This window comes from Panicum virgatum, chromosome 7N, assembly GCF_016808335.1.
Source record: "Panicum virgatum strain AP13 chromosome 7N, P.virgatum_v5, whole genome shotgun sequence".
NCBI classification, from domain to species: Eukaryota; Viridiplantae; Streptophyta; class Magnoliopsida; order Poales; family Poaceae; genus Panicum; species Panicum virgatum.
Window position 1 is genome coordinate 29104352 of NC_053151.1, and position 24497 is coordinate 29128848.

General features: G+C 43.4%; 1 long non-coding RNA gene and 1 pseudogene across 5 annotated transcripts; both read right to left on the bottom strand.

Moving 5' to 3' along the window:
* Positions 1 to 4117: 4117 nt before the first annotated feature.
* Positions 4118 to 6830, bottom strand: LOC120683760. Of its 5 annotated transcripts, none has more exons than XR_005678916.1 (4): positions 6462 to 6830; positions 6232 to 6338; positions 6101 to 6143; positions 4118 to 5883 (listed from the first exon to the last, which is right to left on the bottom strand). It is a non-coding gene; the product is annotated as an uncharacterized LOC120683760 (long non-coding RNA). The 5 variants fall into 5 exon arrangements; XR_005678913.1 differs by having other exon boundaries at positions 4118 to 4371; positions 4792 to 5883; positions 6232 to 6830; XR_005678915.1 differs by having other exon boundaries at positions 4118 to 5870; positions 6232 to 6830.
* Positions 6831 to 14267: 7437 nt separating this feature from the next.
* LOC120682972 lies at positions 14268 to 21855 on the bottom strand (annotated as a pseudogene).
* Positions 21856 to 24497: the final 2642 nt, after the last annotated feature.

A 24497-nucleotide genomic window follows, 5' to 3' on the forward strand; every position in this document is an offset into this window, starting at 1 on the left:
GTACTCTCCACATTCTTCACATGTAGACCTTGCTTCGGCCGCCTTCAAATCAATAGCTTGGGCTTCTCTCTTTTCCACCTCCATCTTCTCCAACCTCCTCATGAGCGAGTCGATCTTCCCTTCTAGCACTTCTTCACGTTTCACTTGCAATACACTCTTCTTGGCGCCCACGGCTTGGAGTGCATGTAGGCGCCCCAATGATGCACATGCGTCATTGTCCGCCACCTTCTTGAATAGCTTGAAAACTTGAGTCGGCGTGAGCTCAATGATCGAACCTCCGGCCGATGCATCAATGACCCCCCTTGATGCAGTAGTGAGGCCATGAAAGAACTTCTGGAAAACATCCTCCCTTGAGAACTTGTGATGAGGTACGGCGCGGATGTAGTCGTTGAAGCGCTCATAGGCTTCCGCAATAGTCTCCATCGGGGCTTGCGCGAATGTAGCAATCTTGTTGCGCAAAACTTGGGTCTTGCCCGGCGAGTAGAACTCCGTCATGAACTCCTTCATGAAGGACTCCCAATTTTGCACCGTGTGTGGCGGTAGAGAATGAAACCATTGCAACGCTCTCCCAAGTAGAGAGAACGGAAAGAGCCTCGCTCTCATTTGATCTTGAGTTATCCCTTGCACGTCGAAGGTGCGGCATAGTTGGAGGAACGCTTGAAGATGTAGGTTAGCATCTTCTTTTCCAGTGAAGGGCGAGTTTTGCACCATCCTTATGATTGAAGTCTTGATCTCGAACAGAACTCCGATGTTGTCGAGGTTTTGAATCGGCAAGTCCCGAACGTCCGGAGTGCATAGCTCTCCGATCGTACGCTCCGGCTCCGGTAGCGCCATACCTTGGTGAAGTGGCGCCTCCCTTGGACTCGTTGGTGGAGTCGCTTGAGGTGAAGACGATGAACCGTCGGCTTCGTCTTTTGGATCTACTAGTTCCAACTTACTTGATCGTGCTTCACGTCTCCTTTACCTGTAAAGTTTTTCTGGATCATCCACAAAAATTTCGGGTTTGTTGGAGAGGCTCCCGTCCATCTCCTGTTAGGGGTTAGTGAAAAGAAAAAGAAAAATATATACGAGATCTAAAAGATGAATATACAAGATCTAAAACATAAAAGAAAAAACAAAATAAAGCAAACTCTAGATTAGATTGATTTTCGTGGAATAGATCTGTTTTTTTTAGTTTTTTTAGTTAGCACAAAAAATAAGAGATCTAAAAAAAATGTCAAAAAGAAAAATCAAGAAAAAGAAATATTTACGAATGTAAGTAAGATTGGATCTTAAATCGATGGTTCCCCGGCAACGGCGCCAGAAAAGCTTGTTGACGCTCCTTAGCGCCCCAATTTGTATACCGCAAGCGCACGGATCATGTAGCTTTTCCCTTAGAGTATTCCCCCAAGGTTTATCAATGCACGGAACCAAAGATACAAGAAACAATCTACTAACATAGAGAATCCTTTGTGTTGAGATGGTGTAAAACGAATCTAATCTACTAAAAGCGACAAACGCCAAAGGTAGCAAGAGAAAGTTAGAGATAACCAATCTAGATCACCTAGATCATGCACATGTTGTAGTTCAAAGCTAGATGTAGTGAAGCAAGATAGATGTGAATCTCAATGAAAAGCATCTTTAAACCAAAATCTCCAATCCAATCCTTCGATAACCCGTCTTACTAAAGCAACGCCCTGTCACGACGCCCCCTTTTGGACTAAGCTACCCCGAAGCATGATGAACAAGTCGAACCCGCTTTGGTAGTTCCGCCATGAACCTCTAGCCACCACGACTACAAGATCATGCTAAGCGATCTATCTCGATAATAGATCTAGGATGAAGCAAACCCAAAGAAAAGAACGAAATCGAAAGAGAGAACATGGTCGCTAAAAATTCGGAATCACAAGTAACTTCACCATGAATGATTGTACATCACAAGATCACAACCGGGGCCCTACCTTGATCTTGATGATCCTAGCTCCAGAACTCTGACGTGGTCTTCCTTGCAAGGTTCCCACATTGGCTAGGGAAGCCCCTAGACAACTAGCATGACCCTCGGCTCTCCGAAAGGTGTTTCTCTATCTTCTCTGCTCCTTGGCGTTGTCTCCCGAATGGCTTGATGCATGAGCCTCGGGGAGGGAGCTTTAAATAGCCCCAAGAAACCCTAGGTCGAAGGGGAGGCTGAGGCGCCCTGGAAAGGCCCTAGGCTAGCCGGCTTAATAAGCCCAGGCCGGCCGGCCTGGCCCATTCCTTCACCGCCTCGCGTTCTCCTTTCTCCCCAAGTCTTCTGGAGTCTTCTGAAGTTTATCCCTTTCACGATTGCACCCCATTGGACGTCGTTACCTTCGAGATATCTTCGAGGGAAAGGATAGGACGGAGAATCCTTCCTTAAATCTCTATTTGCTTTGCTTAGCCCCGAAGTATCTTGATCTCATCTTGTGGGCTTTGTCCTTTGGGCTTCATTGGAGGGTTGATGTGCATGAACGGGCTTCTAGTCATCATGACCTTTGGTCCTTTGTTTGGGCTTTGGCCTTCGTCTTTCTTCGTGTTACTGCGTGATCATGGGCCTCGTCATTTCATGCTCCAAAATTGGCCAAAAACCTGCAAAAACGAAGTACCACCAAAATATATGTGCAAATGTGAAAACGACCAATAATTGGGCCGAGGTTAGGATTGTTAGTGATTTTGATATTAAATTCATGCCATTATCAAAGTTAAATAGAGGATAAAATGGGTACTTAAGGAGCGCCAACACCTGACCGCAAATCAATCTTGGAGAACACTCTAACTCCTCTTAACTGATCAAATAAATCTTCAATGCGAGGCAAAGGATATTTATTCTTAATTGTGACCTCATTAAGTGATCTATAGTCCACACACATCCTCTGAGTGCCATCTTTCTTCTCCACAAATATAACATGTGCACCCCAAGGTGAAGAACTAGGACGAATAAAATTCTTATCCAGCAATTCTTTTAATTGTTTCTTTAATTCTTCTAGTTTATTAACAGCCATCCTATATGGTCTCTTAGATATGGTGCAGTTCCAGGTAAAAGCTCAATAACAAATTCAATATCTCGATCAGGCGGCATACCTGGCAGATCTTCTGGAAAGACATCCGAAAACTCGCACACAACTCTAATATCATCCAGTCTGTTGCCCTCAAGCTGATTAACCACACAATCTGTTGCTGATGGCACAGTTGCTACAAACTCAATTCTAACTCCTTGTGGACTTGTCAGTTGAACTGATCTCTTGGCACAATCAATTACTCCCTTACATCTTCCCAACCAATCCATCTCAAGTATCACATCAATCCCATTGGAATTCAGAATAATTAGTTTGGCTGGAAAGTCTACTCCCATAATTCTCAAACTTATGTTGGGACATAAATATGCAGCTTTCATATCCCCACCAGGTGAACTAACTAACATGGGTTTTGGCATGATGCACATGGGTATATTATGTTTTGCAACAAGCTGAGCAGTGATAAAAGAATGTGATGCACCAGAATCAATTAAAACTGAAGCGGGGGCTGAGTTGACAAGAAACATACTAACCACCACATCTTGAGCTTCCTGAGCACTCTCAGCGGTCACATGGTTCACTCTCCCACATGCATAGTTCTGCTGTCCTCTGTTGGCCTGCTGGTTCTGGTTACCATTGCACCCTTGCTGCTGCTGGTTCTGCCTCTAACCATTGCTATTGGTCTGCCCTGGGGTGTTCTATCACTACAAGAGATTTGACTTTAGGTGACGATCTATTTACATCACAGAAATGGCTATTTTTGTTACGTTTTGCATTTTGTGACGTTCGGGTGACGAAAATGTGTTCGTCATCTAATGTGGGTCATAAATATATTTTGTGACGAAAACATATTCTTTTTGTCACAAATTTCGTGACAATCCTTGTAGTGTCGCTAATTTGTGACACTTGATTTTCGTCACTACCAAGCCTGAAAAGCGTCATGAAATCTATGCCATAGCTGACTATGCAAGAACAAGAAAAGTCACAAAAAAAAATCCTCTGCTGATGTTGCGATGATTAGAATGTCGCGTGGCAGACTAATTGTGACACTATTGATACACTTTCAGTATCAATAGTGACACATCCAAAATTCAAATCACAAAATACACTTTCAAATCACAAAGTACACTTTCAGTATCAATAGTGACACATCCAAAATTCAAATAGCCCAATCTCAAGTTACAAAGTACACTTTCAGTATATATTTTGCTACAAACCTATATACAGTACCAAAATCATTCTACTGGACTCGATTAGAAAGACACTATCAAAGTTAGGCCTGGAATCAAACATGAGAGCTTTCACTTTCATGCTTTTCACTTGAATTAGAAATCTTCCACGGCCTTGTTTCGAAAGTAGCAACCTGCAACCAGAAAGAACCACCAATAAATTTTAAAGCATAAACATAAACTTCACATGTACACACAATTACATTCAAAAGACGAATCCCAAATAAATTTTTCATAGATTCCGGAAGAATTAAGTTGCACAAATATTATCTAACAAGTTATGGGAACTTAGTGATTGAAGATACAAACAAAGAAAAATCACGGATACAAACAAGCTATGTAAAAAAAGACATTAACTAGGTAGTCGTATGCTTAAATTCAAGAAGCACAGAGTCCACTAGAAAATCAGACCATATATGTACATATATGCTCATTCCAAAGTAGCAGTTAATGCCTTGTTTTTTTAATACTTATAGACTTGAAGACATTCAGGTTACATGGTTTCTAAATGATGAAACGCAAGGTCACAAGACTGGGAAACTGAGAGTACTTACAGATTGGGAAACCAAAAGTGACTTGAAGTATTGTCAGATTGGAGTGGCTGTAGATTTACAATGAATGAGCTTCAGATTTATACAACATGAACAACGCGCCCTATCATGACAATGAAAGAAAACTACAGTGGAATGTGAGATTAGAAATAAAAGAAAATCACACTGAAATGTGAGATGTTCTAATTCAGTTACATTTTCGAACACACATCATAGTAGAAACACTTTTCTTATTTTCTCAATTTCTCTGCTTGCAAGCGCCGGAGCAATACTATCCTAACTGTAGACCTGACCATTGGTTGATTTGCTTCTATTATAATCAGACAATAGTTGTGATAAATCAATAGCATATAATATGCCATTTCACCCCTTCTCCGCTTCTTATAAATTTATAAATTGAACCAAAAAAAAAACATAGACATGTGTTTTCACTCCTTTAGCAAAGTCTACACATTTATCTCCGGTATACATGCAGCAAGTTGCAATCTGGATATCTCATGACAAATGGAACATGATATGAACCATAAGTACTTGTGTCTATAAAAGTGATGCAGGGGGAGGGGCAACCTAGCATAATTGCATGCACATGACATGTAAACAGATGAAACTCAAAGATTTTCGATAAATGAGTCTTTCGCAGCAGTAAATATCTTATTTATAAATATATTGATGAACCAAGTTTTGGACTCATGGCTAGAAAGTTGAGAAGATACTGACGTGTACTCATGGTACATGAACGTTACAGATTGAAATACATGAACCTATTGATTAACAACTGAAATTATTCGAGCTGTAGTAAGCACTAAGCAACAAAGAAATGACATCAAATTGATCTGAGAAGCTAAGAGCCTTACCGGAGCTGTCATGGATAAGAAGAGAGATCGGGGAAGGGATAAGGTGGGAGCCACCACGAGCGCTGCGGCCCAATTTTGCCGCAGTCCCGCACGCCTCTAGGCGGAGAGGAAAGCGCGCGCCCCGTGCGCGGAGAGGAGCACCGTGGCTCGAAGGCTGATCGACACGCGTCCTTTTTTTTTTGCATGAAACGCAGAGAGAGCAGCAAACAAGGGTATCTTTTAATCAACCTGATGAGGTCTCCTGCAGCAAAGTTTGCAATGAATGAACTTCATATTTATACAAGCTACCATCACAGATATAATTCATCTTGTACAAGACTCATGTTGCAAAACTTTGTTTTACTTTTCTTAACACAAAGTTATGCATCCCTCCTGTGTATTCTACAAAAGAACATCAACCACATGACAAAATAAATACCTTTCTTTTCTATGACAAAATAAAGAATAAGAGAAAGTACCTTCTATGAAATTTACAGAGCCATCTTCTAAACGGCGCACCCACTGCACAAATAATTTGCAAGCAACACAGTAAGAAAAATACCCCTCTATTGCTTCTAATGATAAAATTGAAGGAATCGAGGATTATTACATTTCTAAGTCTAGGGATGAAAGGAACATGAGCGTATGCATGCAATTTTTCACTTCTGCAAATTGTCTTCTCTTTCTACCCTGCCCTCAAGTATCAACCGAATGCATCTACATTTATGGATCCAAATCCAAGTGTGTCGAGAACAAGCACTTCATGTCACAATTACTCCGTGAGAATCACCAAGACTATTCGGAGTGAATTAGCAGGTTAGGGGAAAAGCAACACATTACTCGTCCTGAAGACCGCAAAGGTCGGCTCCTAGCCTCCTTGGTGCAGCGAGGACGGCGAGGCGACTGTGAGGTCGTGCTCCTGGCGGCGGTGTTCCCCTCCTCCTCGCGTTCCTCCTCTCCTCCAGCGCGGCGGCAATGTCAAGCCCCGGCGGGCGCTCCTCCTCCTCTTCTCCTTCCATCTCCCACTCGGCTCCTCCTCTGCTTCTCTTCTTCTGGGTGGCGGCGGCAACTTCGGCACGGGCTGCGCGGGGTCGAGCTCCTCCTCTGTGGCGGCGACGGTGGAGACCGGCGGCGGCGCTGCTGGCGGCCAAGCCATGGGGGTGCGCGGCCGTGAGTGGTTGGCAGGGCGCCGTGGCGCGCGCGCGGGTGCGCGGGCAGGCGAGGAAGGGGGGGGGGGGGGGGGCGGGCGGCGGCCGAAGCAGAGATGGGCGGCGGCACACAGGAAAGGCCAGAGGGAGGCGTAACAGGGTTGAAGAAGGCGTAACAGGGGCGGCTGCAGGTGGCGATTTGGGCTGGAGGCGTGGTGATGGGCCGCGCGGAGCGGCTAGCAGCGGGCTAGGCTGCTTGGGTTGCAGAGCCAACGGGTTGGTGGTTTGGGTTGGACTGTGTGAGTTGGGTTTTAGCTAGGTCTTGGGTTTGGTTTGGACCGGTTTTGGACACGGGTTCAGGTTAGGGTTAGGATTCGGGTCAAACTCGCGTAGGGTCTAGGTGGGACCAGTGGGTTAGGATTATTTAGCATATGAATTTAAATTGAGGAGCACACCTCATTTTAAATTCCACACAATTTTCACATAAGAAAATAAATCCAACTCGAACTCAAATGAACAAGGTAGATTCAAATTAAATGTGAACAACTCCAAATATATTCACACTAGCAATATTTTCCTTAATTAACTTCATCAAATAAGTATAACAATTAGTTTTGATATTCGAATTAGTCCATGGTTTAGGAACAAACAAATGCAATGCAAGGTTAGTTCTGAAAATAGTACCAGTATTTTATTACTAAGTAAATAATAAAAATAATTTGTGCACCCACTTCTCAATTCTTTGAAAACAAATTTTATGACCAATCAATATTTTCAATTAGTCATAAATTTGTGACGTCTGTCAATTAGCTTTCATGATGACATAAAATTTGTCATAATTTAAAACGGTAATCGTTTGTGACGATTTTGAGTTGATCTTAGTGACAGACAACTCATTTTCATCACTAAACTATACTGCCCAATAGAAAATGTCACAAAGCAAACTACCGTAACGACGAATAGCCTTTATGTCATGAGGTATTCGTCACAAAAGTTCATATTTGTTGTAGTGTGTGCAACTTTCTTTGGGCAGTTGTTGGCATAGTGACCTGCCTCACCACAATGGAAGCATCCCTTCCCAATAGGGGTGCTAGGAGCACTAGTCTTCATCTGAGGGCCAGGGAGTGCATTCTGACGGTTCTGGGGGGTGCTGGGACGCTGACCCATCTGATTAGGACGCTGAAACTGACTCTGGTTCTGGTTGAAGGGCTGATTCTTATACTGCCCCTGTTGCATCCCAGTGCGCTGTTGTGGGCCCTGTGGCATGGGCAAGCGAGGGCGAGTGCTGCTGCTAGATTGCCCTGGGCTGTTGAACTTTCTCTTGCGATCTTCCAGCTCACGACGCTTGTGCTCAAGAACAAGCGCCTTGTCTACCATCTTCTGAAAGCTAGAAAAGGTGTGAGCAATCAGCTGATACTGCAATCCTCCATTCAGACCCTCCAAGAACAGCTCCTGCTTCTTCTCATCATCAGCCACATCCTCAGGAGCATATCGCAACAACTGAATGAATTTGTCACGATACTCACTCACAGTCATGCTCCCCTGCTTCAGACTGAGGAACTCCTTCTTCTTAAGCTTGATCACTCCAGCTGGAATATGGTGCGACCTGAAGTGATTCTTGAACTCTAACCAGGTGATGGTGATAGGATTAGCATGAGCACTAGTATATGCATCCCACCAATCAGCTGCAGACCCCTCAAGTCTGCCTGAAGCATACAGAACCTTCTCCCTGTCATTGTACTGAGCAATATCTAGCATCTTCTCAACTGCCTTGAGCCAATCATCAGCCTGAAGTGGATCAGCTGAGTGAGAATATGTAGGGGGCTTGTGGCTCATGAACTCCCTGTGCTTGTCCCTTGGCTGAGGTGGAGGTGGTGGTGGCGCCTGGTTCTGCTGAGCCTAAAGGTTGGCCATGGTGGCTGCAATCCCGTGCAAGATCTGAGTCTGCAAGGCCATCAGCTGCGCCACATCGAACTGAGGTGGTGGTGGAGGTGGCGGGATGTTGGCATTTGGATCTGGGCCTCCTCCTGGTTCCCTCTGCCTCTACCTCTACCTTTGCCCCTGCCTCTGCCTCTGCCTCCAGCATTCATCTGTTTCGAAGAGATAGATAAAGAAAGATATAAGATAGATTGAAAGCTAAATCAAAGGTAAAGATAGCAAGGACGTATAGAAGAACACCATCTTAAATAGGTAAGAGTTACTAACAAGTAGTAGATAATAATAGTTCTAACTCAAATATTCTAAGCCTTAATGATTAAAGAGATTGAAGTACAAAAGTATTCAGCAGATAGAACAAATAGATATGATCAAGGCATGGATAGCAGGAATAAGACAGATATGAATATCATGGATGAAAGCAGTACTGAAGCTATGATGGATATGAATAACACAAGGATAATGATATGATGGAACATATATGATAAAAACGATAATAAGCTAAAGATTTCCCAAAATATGACCCAGCACTAATTATTATAACTAAATCGATGTCGTTGTGGCAATTACCCCCACAACACATCGCAATCATTACAAAAATCCAAATCACACCATTAACATAATAACAAAATCACAAGCATACCGGAAGGTTCATTACACACGACTCACAAACAACTCAACTAACACTAAGCAACACTAAATGTGGACTACTATCTTAGGGATCCTCCTAAGGCAGCACGGTAGTGAAAGGGCTATGTAGTCATCATCTTCATGGTTAGGCGGATCTCTCCCTTGAAGCTGAGCTTTGAGTGTGTCGTTCTCCCTCCTTGCATCTGCCAGCCGGTGGCGGATGCCCTGCAGCTCCTCAGAAGTGCGCTCCATCTAGGTGTGAAGCGTGGCGGTGAGTCCAACTTGAGCAACCATCCTGGTGTTTAGGAAGTTCTGCACTCCAACGATAGCGCTCCTCATGTCTCCTTCAGCATGTCTGGGGAAGTGTCTCCAGACGGAGTTGTCCAAAGCAGCTCCACGGTGGAAACACAACACTGACAAAGTCTAACTTGCAGCGTCACTAATTCCAGCTTCATAGGTATCTCTGACTGACATGGCATAGTGAACTGAAACCTCTGTCATTCCTCCATGCACGTTGTTTGGCGCGAGAATCCGAGCAGACACAGTCCTTTCTTCTAGGTACCGTGGGTGAGTCCTCTGTCTAGCCAAGTAGTCAATCTCCACTGGAATGTGCAAGTACTGGAATAGCATGCGCAGCACCCTGGAGAAGTAGCAGTTGCCCCTATGATGATGATACTGCAAGGTCCACCTCTCTGGCTGCAGCGGTGCTGGCGGCGGTAGCGGTGGAACAACTCCAGCTCCAGCTTCAGGTGCGTCTTCATGTACCTCTTGTGCAGTTTCAGCTTGATCATCCTCAGTCTGGCCCTCCTCTTCCTTAGGGTCTTCCTCAGCAACAGGCACAGGTACAGGCTCAGGTGTGGGCACAGGCTCAGGTGCGGGCTCAGGAACAGGCACGCCTGCGCTAGCGTCAGCGGGAAGCGGGCTGCTACACGAGCTGGCAGCACTTCTAGAGAGAACCATCTATAAGAGACAATTATCGAAGTTAGTACAAAAAGAATATAGAGATAGGACAAATGGCCATATATAATAAATGAACACGATAAGAATATAATAAATAAGAAATGATTAGCAACAAGGAGGAGATAAATGACTAATGAATTAGAATTAATTAAATAAAAGCAAGAACAATATTAATACGGGTCAGAACATGGTTAACTAACGACCGTTACTAACTAGGCTGACGTCCTACAGTCAACACGGCTCTGGTACCACTTTGTCACACCCGATTTTGAGGGAATAAACGAGCAATAAATTATATGTGCGCCAGGATCAAATTACACACATATGACGACAATAGTGAATAACAGAAGCAATGTCATAAAGTACCGAAATTATTTATTACAAACCAAGCTGAAAGTCATAACATAAATAAATAGCATTTCAGTTCGCATTTTTTCGAGCAGCGAATCCATCCAACTCCACAGGTAGCTGACTGGGGGAACATACGCCTAGAAATCTTGGATGTCCTCTGGGAAGTCCTCAAATTGATCTTGGTCTGAGCGGTGTTAATATAGCAAGGGTGAGCACATGACGTACTCAGTAAGTATATTAGAAAAATAAATGATATGCAAGGCTAATATCAAGAAATAAGGCTGACTGAATAAGCAGTAATCATTTTAATTAAATAGTTATTAAACTAGCATTACTACTTAAATGAATCCAAACCCACATTTATAAAAACAATTTAAATACTAAAGTAATAAATAAACCTTGGAATAAATGAACAACTGAATTAAGCAATGATTTCAATTAAATAGACATGTGAGGGTCCGGGCCGCTCTTGACCGTGAGCACGGCTGATATACAAGTTTTCACTCTGTAGAGATTGCACACTTTACCCACAAGTCGTGTCTCCCTTGATGCCCGGGTTTGCAAGGCCCTTAAACACTTCCTTTGGTGAGTGGCAGAGATTCACTACGAGACCTTTACAAAGACTCCCTAACCAGTAGTAACCCGCTGAGATTTCAGCAACTGGGCGAGTGCACCCTCCTCCAAAACGAGCGTACCTCATAAGCGTACCAAATCCCTTGCGCCTTTCGGTAAGCTACTAACAGGCTAGAGAAATCTAATTAATCAGCCAAGACCAGAGCCATATAGTCTTGTGGTTGCGCTGTTTTCCCGGGTGGTTCTCCATGGTTGATTTTAATCATCATTATCAAAGTATCATAATGTTCATCAAAAAAATGTAAACCTTGTGACAAGTATAAAGCTTTCATTAACCACCCATAACCATTGTTCAGCGGCTAAGCATACTACCCAAAAGCTTTTATGAAGAAAAACCCGGCTATTCAACAATAAAGATAATAGGTACCCGATCAATTTAATGCATGCAAGTGTAAATTAAATGTGAGTAGGACCAAATATGATCAAGGAATATACTTGCCTTCCTCGTTCACTTGCTGTTGCTCAAAGTCTTCAAAATCTTGATCTTGAAGGTTCTCGAACAGCTCTTCGTCTAAACATCACGAACACGCCAAGCAACACGAGTACATACAAGCAAACAATGGAACTAAAATAAATCAGTGCACCAATCAACGAAAAACAGAGATAAAATACTTAAAAATAGGCTCTATGCATTGCAACGATCGAAACGGTACCAAGAACGCTTAAAACAGAGTTAAAACGGTAAAGATATGCTAAAAACAGTTTTATAGGGGCTCATTTGTAAGAACAACCGTTAAAAAATGCTAAACAGTAAGAAACTAGGGACTAAAACATAATTTTGCAAAAAACATAAGGGCTAACGCATAAAAACTGAAGCTAGGACGGTGGGTTCTATTTATGAAAAAGCTAGGCTTTTTCTGTAAAAACTGGGAACAAAACAGAAATACTTTTGAGTAAAAGAGGACCGCGGGTTGATTAGGGGGAAACTGAGGGGCTTGAGCGTAAAATGGCCAAGGTTGACCGGAGTGTTTCCTGTTGACTCAGAAAGGGACCGGCCACCAGTCGTCGGATCTCGATCCGACGGCCCTGATCGAATCAAGAGGTCGGGCGGCAGCGGGACACCAACGCGCGGCGGCGCTGCCTGCCCGCGCGGCGGAGGTTCGCTGGCGATACACCTAAACAATGTCACGGCGCACGAAAAATAGTGCTGAAGGGCGCTATAGCATGCATGCAACGCAGGGAACACAACTAGGGGGATTTTGGGGCCCGAGGAGACGCCGACGGTGGCCGACGGCGAAGCGAGGCGGCGGCAGAGGTCCGGCGAGCGCGACCGAGCTCGACTGAGCGCCAAAGTACACCAAAGAGGAGCGGATTCGGTCGGATAGCTCACCGCGAAGCGAAAGCAGGTGGCGGTGAGGGCGGAGAGGCGGCGGCGGAGCAGATCCACGGCGGCGCAGAGGTGCTCGGGCGGCGGCGGCTCCGCACTTGCATGTGCGTAGGGGGCTAAGGCAAAAAGGCGGCGCTGAAAATGTGTAGGGTCCGCGGGGCCGGGTTACACGGAGGTAAAAGGGACGCGGCGGGGGCTGATTCGGCCTTGGCGTCCGCGCCTGCGGGCCCGGGCGGAGGGGAAAACTCGAGTCCGAGCCGGACTCGGCGAGAGGAGAGGGATGACGGGCGGGGCCCGCCCGTCAGCGAGAGAAGCAAAAAGAAAAAGAAAGGGAAAGAGTGCGGGCCGGATTGGACCGAAAGGAAAGGGAAGAGGGGGAAAAAGGAAGTCGGACCGGCGGGTGAAGAAGAAAAGAAAGGAAGAGAAGGAAACGGGCCGGCGCGGAGAAAGTGGGCTGGCGGCCCAGGTTGGGAAGGAAAAGAAGAAAAAGGAGGAGGAAAGGGGAAAGAAAAAGAAAAATGTATTTTTGGTGCGCAGAAATCAAAATAAAATAAGAAAATAGATAAAAGCCTCAGAAAATTCTGGGAGCTTTAGAAACTCAAACACAAACATACAAAAATAAAATATGCACTAGCATGAATGCAACAATTCAATTTTAAACCTATGGTGTATTTTAAATATTGCAAAATTAATTACTTTTGACTCCGAAAATTATATAACTATTATGAACAGTTTTAGAAGTAAATTTTAGGGTGTTACATTTTCCAACCCTAAGGCATAGTTTACTATAACGAAAAGAGTGGTGCATGGTAGTAAGAAATATTATAAAGTTTTTAAAAATAGTAATGATACTAAATGATATAAAATTTTAAATTTTAATACTAGCCGCGCAAATGGGCGGACTATATGCCTAGTTAAGAGATGAAGAGGTAAGGTCAACCTGCAAGGAAGAAAAATGCGAGACCTGTGTGAGAGCCAATGTCCCTTCCAGGGGCTCCAGATCCCAGGTTCGAATGATCAAAGCGGGGCTCTCCACAGATGAGCCCCTCTTCTGCTGCATTGCTCAGGGTTTTGTTGTCACGTTGCGCATCATATCTCCCACTAGTGGCTCTACCCTATGTAGGACATATGCTGATTAGGGCACATGAAAGGTATCCATCCATGAGAGCCTTACCCAACAACCAATAAAAAAAAAGATATTGGCTGATTGATGGTGATATTTTGTACCCAAGTAATTTGTTCAACAAAAAAAGGTGTGGATAAAATTAATAGATTCATGGTTGATTGTCGTTAATAGTAGTGATATCACAAATATCATGTTTGATTTGTTCTACTACAGATATTCTCCTTCTGTTCACGAATATAGTCATATCTAGGATTTTAGAGATGAATAATGAGTACTCGCAAAAAAAAAGAGATGAATAATGAGGAACAGAAAATAGCTTTATGGTGCCTCTCAATTAATCACAAAGATTCTAGAGATGCAATTAACCTAGGCCTTTTGCTAACCAATTACCAAGCTTGAGTTAATGATGAGTAAGATGAGGGGTGAATTATGCCAGATATTCTTATATTTTTGAATGATTCTTGAATGCAAGATATGCTCATTCATTACAAGAGTTCACTCTCAAATCAAATTCACTGTCCTCACAAAAACAAATACTTATTTCCACAAAAAGAATAAAACATTAATGTGGGCTTCCTGCAACAGCTTGGAGTATTTTTGGAAGTGGAGGCACATCGACCTCACGTAGCCCCTCTAAAATCTGAACAACCTCACCCATCGCTGGTCGATCGGAGTCCTTATCTTGGATGCACCAACAAGCAATTTTGCAAACTCGTTCTACCTCTTCCAAATTGACATCTCCACACACCTTAGGATCTACCAAACCCTGCACATCGCCCTTAAGAATACCATTTGCGACTTGCAGAGGAAAATAAACATCATTATCAGCACAACTACTGCATTGTTCAGATGTGTTTCTACTTCCTGATATAATTTCGAAAAGCAACATCCCATACACTACAAGAAATGTGGTGATCTATGACGAAAATTTTATGACATTTTAATGGAGCGTCACAATTGCACACAATCTATGACGAATTTGAAGGTATGGACCCTAGACCCAGAACTTTATGACGTTGTATTGAATTCGTCATAATTGAGCCCACAAAATATGATGTTTTATTGAATTCGTCATAACTGAGCCCACAAAACATGACGTTTTAATATTAATGTCATAAAAATCGTCATAGCTATTTTAACTATATGTTTTGACATTTTTCATTTTCAATTCAAGTTTTTGCTTCTCTAATTTGATGCTTATGTGGCAGCTTAGTCAGCGCACACGAAAAAGAAACTAAAAGCCTTAAACCAAATTTCAACATTCTACTAAGTCATATTCTGCTCCCTATCCTCCCGTGGTACATGCATATGTGATTGAATAAAAAAAGTGAATGAAAAAAATTTGAACTATCCCAAACAAACATTTCAAATTTTCATCTATTTTTATGATATGAGCTATAATTGAACAACCATACTTAAAATTTATTTTTAGTAATTTTCTAAATAGTATTTGAAATAGAAGTAGTTCAAATTGTAATTATTTTCTATAAACATGCAGAAAATCATTTTGTTTGCATGGCGTCAACATGGACCCACCTGTCATGTAGGACACAAATGCTTTTAAAAAAATAGAAAGAAAAAGGGTAAAAAATTAGGCCACCAAGGGCATTCGAACCCCGGTGACAGGGCTGAACTTCGGCCTGCTCTACCACCGCGCCATTACTTTGTTTGCATCAAGTTAAGCATTTTATATTAGATAAAAACTGCCACCACATCTATACGCGAAATTTGTAACAAAAAAGAAGTTGCGGGGGGATTCGAACTAGGGATTCGAACTAGGACCGCAGCGCTGCACGGGAGTCTGCTTTCACCAACATACCATCAGTTGGTTTGTATCAAAGTATAGCATTTTATTTTAGATAAACCTATTCTCCAGAATGGTTGAATTAGATAAAAAAATGGGGAGCAGAAGGGGCTTCGAACCCAGGTCGCATCGCTGAACCACTGGACTGCGAGCGGGCATGTGGTAGTTTCCGATATATTTATAATTTTGTACTATATAATTGTATTGTTTTTCAGCAAAATTAGAGCACCAGGAAGGGTTCGAACCGCAAACCTCACGCTGGGGAAGGACAAGGCCTACCACTTCACGAAGGTGTGGCTTGGTCCAGTCATCAGGGCCCATGCTTCACCGGGCTGGGCGCCATTACACCTGCCCCCGGCAGCGCCACGTCACCCGGCGCGCGAGAGCCACACCATCATCCACCTAGCCACACGTCAACGTTTGTTTCCAGTACTATGATTCTTTGATATTCTCTACTACCTAGCCACACGTCAATTATGAACAACATATAGCTCAAATATCGTAAAATCTTATAAAATTTTTATGTCAGCATTATACATCCATAAAATGATTCTATGGCATATTAAATATGAATTTTATACAATTTTTTAATCAATTCCGGTGGCACATGTAGTTCAAATTGGAATTTCTTTCTATAAGCACACATAAATTAAACTAAGTGGTAGAAAATAGCAAATGTGTTCCAAAAAAGGTGAGAATTCTCCACAATAACTTACATATTGTTTTGTACATGTGAAAAATATATTTACACCCATAACATAAACATATTTACAATTTTCTTCACAAGGGTCCCATTATTAGTTATTTAAAAATAGAAAAATAAGTTTTTTGTATATAAGGTTGCAATGCAAATGCACAAATATCATTAGTATGGTAAAGGAAAGGCAATATTCAAAATTGAAATGTATCTAAGGAAGGAAATGAACTATGATGTGCAAACTTCAAAGTTTAAGTTGAAGTGTATGAAACATCGTGTACACGCGTTCTTTTTGTGAACAATATGTACTCAAAAAGTTGTGAAATCATGTGAAACTTTTTTGTTAAGCTTTTTTGTTCATAAAATGATTTCATACCAAAACTTAGAATTTTTCGAGCAAATTTAAACATTACTACAATTATTGGATAGTGGTTTGAGGATATAAGTTTGAGTTGTCTCTAAAAGAAAGTTAAATTTTTTCATATCTATAGAGGAAATGGGCTATAATACATGACATACAGTTAAATATGAATTTTATACAATTTTTTGAATCAATTCTGGTGGCACATATAGTTCAAATTGGAATTTCTTTCTATAAGCACAGAAATTAAATTAAGAGGTAGAAAATAGCAAATGTGTTCCAAAAAAGTTGAGAATTATCCACAACAACTGACATAGTGTTTTGTACATGTGAAAAATATATTTACACCCATGACATAAACATATTTACAAATTTCTTCACAAGGATATTTTTAAATGAAAAAAGGAAAAAAACTAATCTAAGACAGTTATGGGCCGTTTCTATCTCGGCCTACTTGGTCCAGCTATTCATGACCATCCATTTCCGATCTAACGGCTGTAATTGTGATCCCATAGTATAAAAGCAGCTGAAACCCTAGCCACATTACCCTTTCCTCAGCCTCCCGACCACATCGCCGTCCTCCCTACTCACAAGACAGAGAGCCCATCTCGCCCATGTCTCCATCCTTGTCCCCATCCCACCCAAATTGTCGCCATCCCTGTTCCCTCCCCGCACGCCGCCCAAGCGCGGGCCTCGGCGAGCAGGAGTAGCTTGGCGGCGTAGGGCGGGCGCCGAGCAGACTCGAGGAAGGTGGCCGCGGCCTCGAAATCGCAGCGGCGCTCGGCCTCGTCCGCTAGCGTTAGGAGCCCCTCCGCAGGTCGCCGACGACACAGATGCGGCGGCGAACGACATGGCGTCGGTGGATCCAGGTTCAGTTGCACCCCTCCATTCCCTTCTCACCTTCTCCTCTGCATTGTCCCTTCCTCCTCTCATCCCCTTTACTTTCTTGCTAGGTTCTATTACGGCAAGGGCATGGCAAGTCGGAGGAGGGCTAAGGTCTACGCTCGGCTCGTCCGGGGTCTGCTCCTCTCTCCCTCCGCCCCTCAGATCTGCACCCCTAATTCTTTGGATTTAAGCTAGATGAGGTGCTGCAGACAGAGGAGGAGGCCGAGATTCGCCCCTAATTCTTTGGATTTAAGCTACTATTCTTGATCCCCATGCGCATTAACCCGCCCCTGATTCTTTTGATTTCGGTCTGCAGGCAGTGGCTGTTCTTGCTTCACATTGACATAAGGCTGCATCTGCAATAACATGGATGGGATGACATATCACAAATAGTATATAATGCAGTATATAAGGCTGCCTCCATTAATCTTAGTCTCTGTTTGATTGATTTTACTACTAGACAGCAGTGTTTCCTAGAATTTGGCCCACCGCATTATGTCATTAAGTCTTGACGGCAGTGGTTTCCTTGAATGTACTTTTGTTCTGTTGTCTCAAGATGCCTAGTTCTTTCATCAGTTCCTAGGGTGGGAGGATGACAGTTTTAAGCAAATAATCTTATACTCCACTGATACAACAGAGTGCTTATTTGCACCCTATATTCATGTCTGAATTTTTGAATTCTCATTATTGTTATTCTATTCAATACTCATAAAAATGTCTGAATTCTTCAGTTTCTATCTATTACTCTAGCTGTTAACTGCATTTTGTTGGTTTCATGTTGAAGTTGAGAGGTCAGGGAGTTTTACTCTGTTTAGTAGGCATCTTACAAGTAGGGGTGTAGGTCTGCCATGTTCCGCATTGTCCGAATGTGCTGCTCATTTTTGTAGAACAATTAACTACTAGCATGTTTTGAGGCCCCATTTTGTGTTCTCCTACGACATGCTGTTAAGTATATACCTATGATTTGCCTGAATTCGTTCCATCTTTGCACAGATGATTCAGATATTTTCTTCTTCGAGTGATTCCAGTGTTGGAGTTATCTACGCCCAGATAAGTCCCCTGCAGAATCCTAAAAACAAGTTTCACAAAGCTGGCAAACCTACTGAAGAGTGGTTTTTTTTGAGGGAGAAGAGTGTAGTTTTTAACTGATCTATAAACATTTATGATAGTTCTTTCCTGGCAAATGGTCAGTCCTACAGAACATATTCTTTGGGAATGCAATCCTTAATCATGTTCAATAGTTAATTTTGATGAGAACAACTTTCATGCAGTTTATTATCTTGTAACATAGTGTGTCGGCAATAATGCACTTTTCATTTTAGATATATGAGCTTACCTGACTACATTAAGTCAAAGCATTTTTATTGACTGAAAGTTTGTTATGAATTGTGATACTTATTTTAGTTGCATACTAATTTCAGTTGTGCCTAAGACTAGCCTGGTTATACTTGTGATGCTAATTGATTCTTGTTGTCTATCAGGAATAAATCGGCTCTCTATGGAGAAAGCAACGACACTGCCAGTCCGACCACATTCCCCTTCTTTGAGCTCCAGAAATGACAACCTGGTTACTACTTTTCAGGGTGAATTGTGGATCTGGATTTTAGAAACTGCCTTTTTGTTGTTTAGACGTGAGAGAGTATCAGATTTGATGTTGTAATTCTGATAAATTGTCTAAATACCATGTATGTGTTTTGGGCTGAATTGGCTATTCTAATTAATTTGTTGGAAAATTTGTCCAAATTTTTTGGTGGAATGTTTTTTTTAATATGCTGTGTATATTAGTTTAGAACAGTGGGCTAAAAATGGCCCAGTTCCAAAATGGGCTTGTTAACAAATGGGCTAAGAATGAAGCATCATCATTCATGTCACTGGCCACATCATCCATGTCACTGGCCACGTCATCTCATTATCCACATCACTAGCCATGTCAGCTGCCATGTCAACATCCATGTCACTTATTGGTGATGTGGCTACTTTGTTCATGACGATGTGGCAACCATCTATGACGTTTATTTTTGTCATAAAAAGTGGGCTCGGGCTGGACTTTGGAGGCCCAAAGACATTCTATGACGATTTCAAAACGTCATAGATCAAGCAATCTGTGACGATTTTTTAAGGAACGTCACGAGGTGTAATCTGTGACGCTCAATACATGACAATATTTGAGATCGTCATAGATACTGTTTTATGACGGTTTTTTAGTGATCTGTGACAAAATTTAATCGTCATGGATCAACAGATTTTTTGTAGTGATAGATATACACATCAATTTTTGTTGTAATAGCCACTCCACTAAGCCATTCAGGTGCAAGATAACCTATAGTACCTCTCATTGTGGTCAAGGCTCGGCTAAAGTCCCTTTGCATGAACTTTGCCATTCCGAAGTCTGCAATTTTTGGAGTGAATGATGCATCAAGAAGTATGTTTTGTGGCTTAATATCACAGTGTATGATATATTCCCGGCAACTCTCGTGCAAGTATGCCTGTCCTCTAGCAACTCCTAGGGCCACTTGATACCTTGTTTTCCAATTCAGAAACGTGACACTTGTCTGAAATAGATGAGCATCAAGAGAATGATATGGCAAGTACTCGTAAACTAGCAACCTCTTGTTTCCCTCAAAACAGAAACCAATCAATTTCACTAAATTAACATGTTGGGTGATTCCGATTGAGCTCACTTCCGCCCTGAATTGCTTCTCCCCTTGACTAAAGCCGTCAAGCATTTTTACCGCTATAGCAGTTGAGTCAGCCAAAACCCCCTTGTAAACAGAGCCGAAACCACCGCTCCTTAGTTTGCTTGAGAAACTTTTAGTTGCATGCTTCAAGTCTGTCTATCTAAATGCAACAATTCCGTTGCCACCCTGAATATTGTTTATTGTGCAAAAATACTGCTTTTTTTTGTTCCTCCAAATCATCAGTAGCAGGACATGTCCAAACAAAGCCACACTTGTACTGGTAACAACCCAAACTAGCATTTTCCTTCTATGGTTTTTCCACCTTATCAATTCTTTTGCAGCAAGGCGAACCTTTAGAATTTCCACCTTAGTACTAGTAAGGTCACTATACTGCTGGTCTTTGACATTAAGCAGTTCATCGTGCCAGACGTAGCAGCCATAGTCGCCGAAGGAGTACGCAGTGCAGGAGCAACTACTTAAGCAAGCATGGGCACACTCACCTTCGTTCAGGACACCTGTTGTGTTCTGAGGATTTTGGGGCAATCTGAAGCATGGTATGGAGTAGAATCCATCTGTTGAACCCGTGGTCTTGTTACAACTGGAATCTAATGGATTATTTCTTATACATCCCCCTGTTCGATCTTCTAGCTCCCAATCCTTAAGTGACTTGATGGAGAAGCCCTCCATACAGTTGCAAGAGGGGATCACATTATCGTTGCAGACTGCGTAAGGCCCACAAAGTGCATAGACCTCACATTGAGATTTTGGTTGGACAGCAGCAGTTACCCAATATTGTAACTGCTCATACCAGATGAACGACTTAATTTGACCAGAAACCTCCAACGAAAGGCGCGCAACGACGTTTGCATCCCGCATGGGACTTATGAAGTACACCTCTCTGCCGTTGTTGATAAATTCAGAATCAGCACCCATGTCCGGTATTGAGTAGAAGAACCGGCCGTTCCAGACTCCACTGGACCAATATGTTATGCCAGAGTTTAGCTCTACAAGGATGAACTGAGCAGCACCTGAGGGGTCGAGCTCCAACGAGTACGATCCAGGAGCCTGGTCGGCAGAGTTCTTCCTTGAAACAAGACGGCGGTTCAGTCCGGCGACCTTGTCCCAACCGAGCTTCGCGTCCGGGAGAAGACTACTCGTGGGGTGGTCGAAGCTTTGCTATAGGACACCTGAGAGGTCCAGAGATTGAGCCTGTAGGATGAGATTCCCGCCGTCTGACAGCGTTGCGATCGTGTTGTTGGTTGTGACGTTGGCCTGGGTGGACCAGATGATGGATCCGGTGACCGGGTTTCCGACGACGAGGTTGCCGTCCGGAGAGATCGTGAGCACTGCTGTAGTCAGATCGGCAATCGGGTCGTCCCCATTTGCGACCCACACCGGGGTCATCGTGGGGACCCTATTGAACCATATGCCCAGATACCAGTAGTTGGAGGCGTTGCGAGGAGACTCACTGCCGGTTGGGAAGAAGCCGAGCTTGTACTTGCCGTTGCTGGAGACGAGCTCGTCGCTGCCACCAAGCGTTTCGCCGGGGGAGATGGTGTCCCTTGCAGAAGCAGCGCGTGACGGGGAGGAGACGAGCACCAAGACTAGTACGACGAGCACGAGAGCCATGGCCGCGGAATCTATCAGCGTGAAATTGGAATTTTGCTAGCGCAGGGGGGTATCTGCAGAATCGATCGAGCACCTCCTCTTGACGTTGGGAGCGCGAGTCGATGCAAGCGCAGAATCAATCAACGAGTTGGTGGATTTCCGGTGATCAGCCGGCTAGCTGGAGTTGAAAATTCCCAAAACGTCACTGCCATATAACGACCGCAGATGAAGGGGCTTTCCTCGAAGACTCTTGAAATTCCACGCTCGCACACATGGTGAGTTGGTGACCTTGACTAAAATCTGAGGGAGGTCCCGCTAGTGTATCGTGATGCTGAGTTTACAATTGACCGTAACCTTCCTTCCCTACGGTTGATTTTCTACCACGTGCGCGGGCCCACTATCTCTCTGCCTCTCCCTCTCCTTTCCCCTTCACTTTTTTATTTCTCCATCTGGATCCGACCGCGACTCCATCTAGATCCCTTCCCCTTCCTCTCTCCCCTCCCTCACTCTGCTCCATGGCGGTCAGCGATGGAAGGCGCGGCGGGGCTAGCTGGCCAGCGGCGGGAGGCGGGACGCGCGGCCGGAGGCGCGGCGGGGCCGGCAGCAGGATCCACGGTGCTGCGGGTCCGGCGCTCGCCCTCCGCGCCGGCGGTGGGTCGGCGGGGAAGGCCGGCACTCGCCCCCATCGCCGGCCGCCCCCAGATCCGTTTTTTTCTTTTTTTCATGCAAAATTTTTTGACGCCTTTGTTTTTTTCCTTTTTTCTTTTTTTTATGCAAATTTTTTTAAGAGCTGTTTCTGCCAAACTTTTTTTAGACTGAAATTTTTTTCTTCCAATTTGTGTTTCAATTTATTTTTCAAATATTTTTCTTGAAGTTTTTCCCATCATTTTTCCATCTACTCAAATTTTTTTCTTGAAATTACTATGAATGGAAAAAAAAATTCAAATTTTTTTCCCGAGACAAAAAAAACTATTGCAAAAAGTTTTTCTTGAAATTTTTTCTGCCCTTTAAATCTCCCTTGAAAAATTTTCTGTTTCTTGAAACTTTTTTAAAATTTTTTTAAATCACAAAACGACAAAAAAAACTTAAAAAGGAAAAAAAACCCGCTATCAGAAGATCGACCATAAGGAACTGTCCTTACGGTTGACCGTAAACTAGGAAGACCCCTAGTGTATGGACTTCCCTAGAATATGGTACAAGTTCACTAGAATCAGACTTTCAGAAGCGTCTATATTCTCGCTGGGTCTTGCTCATGCCTGCCACAAGGTTGCTTTCAGCTATCGCCGGAAGATCTCATTCGACCTGCACATAGCCGTCACCGTCGACCAAAACGATATATGTGGAAAAAAAAACATTTTACTACCACAATTATTGGTCCGGTCAAAGCTGTAAGCAAATTTCCACTCATTGATGAGCTGTTGAAATTGGTCAAATTACCCCTATCAAAATAAGCAAATTTGTTGGTAGTTATTGTCACGACCCGGGAGTAATAGCTAGCGTTAAGTGTTTGAATCTATGTAATGGATCATTATGTGGGCTGAGCCCATTATAGGTACTAGCTGTCGATCCCCAGCGAGTTGCCGTACTCTGTTTGAACTCTGCCTGTTCGGAAGGACGGTTGGGCTGGCTGGCTAGGCTGAATCTACTTGCCACCCCAGCCGTTCAGCTACACCTCCTAAAATTCCATCGACTTGAGGCAACATCTCGACTTGAGGCCTCCTAAAATTCCAGCCAACCCCTTCCAGTCTTACGAAATTCCAGCCAGCCCCCGAAATCCCCAAATTCCTCTTCTAGTCATCGAGTTCTTTACAATTGGTAATCAAAGTTTCGCTCCCCACTCACCCAAAATTTGTTTCCCCCTCCTTCATGCAAACCCATCAAAATCCAGTTGCAAAGCGCCTCATCCATGGAAGATCTGGCGACCAAGTTTGAGGGATTTGAGCTGATGATGTAGAAGACCCTCGACAACATGACTGCGTTTGATGCGTGGAGATCGAAGACGGACGAGTCGCTCAACGTGCTGCTTCACAAGTGCAACGACGACATGGTAAGGCTCCATCGACTTGCGGCAACATCTCACGGCTCCATCGGTAGCGCGCGCGCCCATCTACATCGTCTGCGAAGCGGCCTAGCAGGCCCCGTCTTCACCATAACCAACAGGATGTTGGCGGTGGGATCCTTGGACCCCATCTTCCGCACCCGGTCACGGGTACATCCATGCCACCCCAAGCTATTCGTCTGGTTGTTTTGGGGAATGCAGGAGTAGCGCCACCACGATCATCACCCATGCCCAAACTAGAGTTCCCTAAGTTTAACGACAAGAATTCCCTGCTATGTAAGGATAGGTGCCAGCTATACTTTGAGGTTTATGGTGAAGCAGTAGAAACCCGGTGCTGGTTGATAGGCTAGTTGACTAAAAGAAAAGAACGAATTCAACGATATATGTAAAAACAAAAGGACATAAAAATCAATGAACAATCAAGTGCGTAAAAAAGAAAAAGAAATAAATGGGGAGATAGAAGAGGTAAACACAACACCATGATTAAACAAACAAGTGAATAAAAAGAAACAAGTAATCAAGGGTGTAAAAGAAAGTAAACAATCATCTGCATACGGGAATGAAGGAGAGAAACAGTCAAGTACATAGAACAAGGGAAGGAAATAAAAGGCACAAATGAAGGAAACACCTGCTGTGATTAAACAATTAAGTGATTAAAAGAAAGGAAGGAAAGA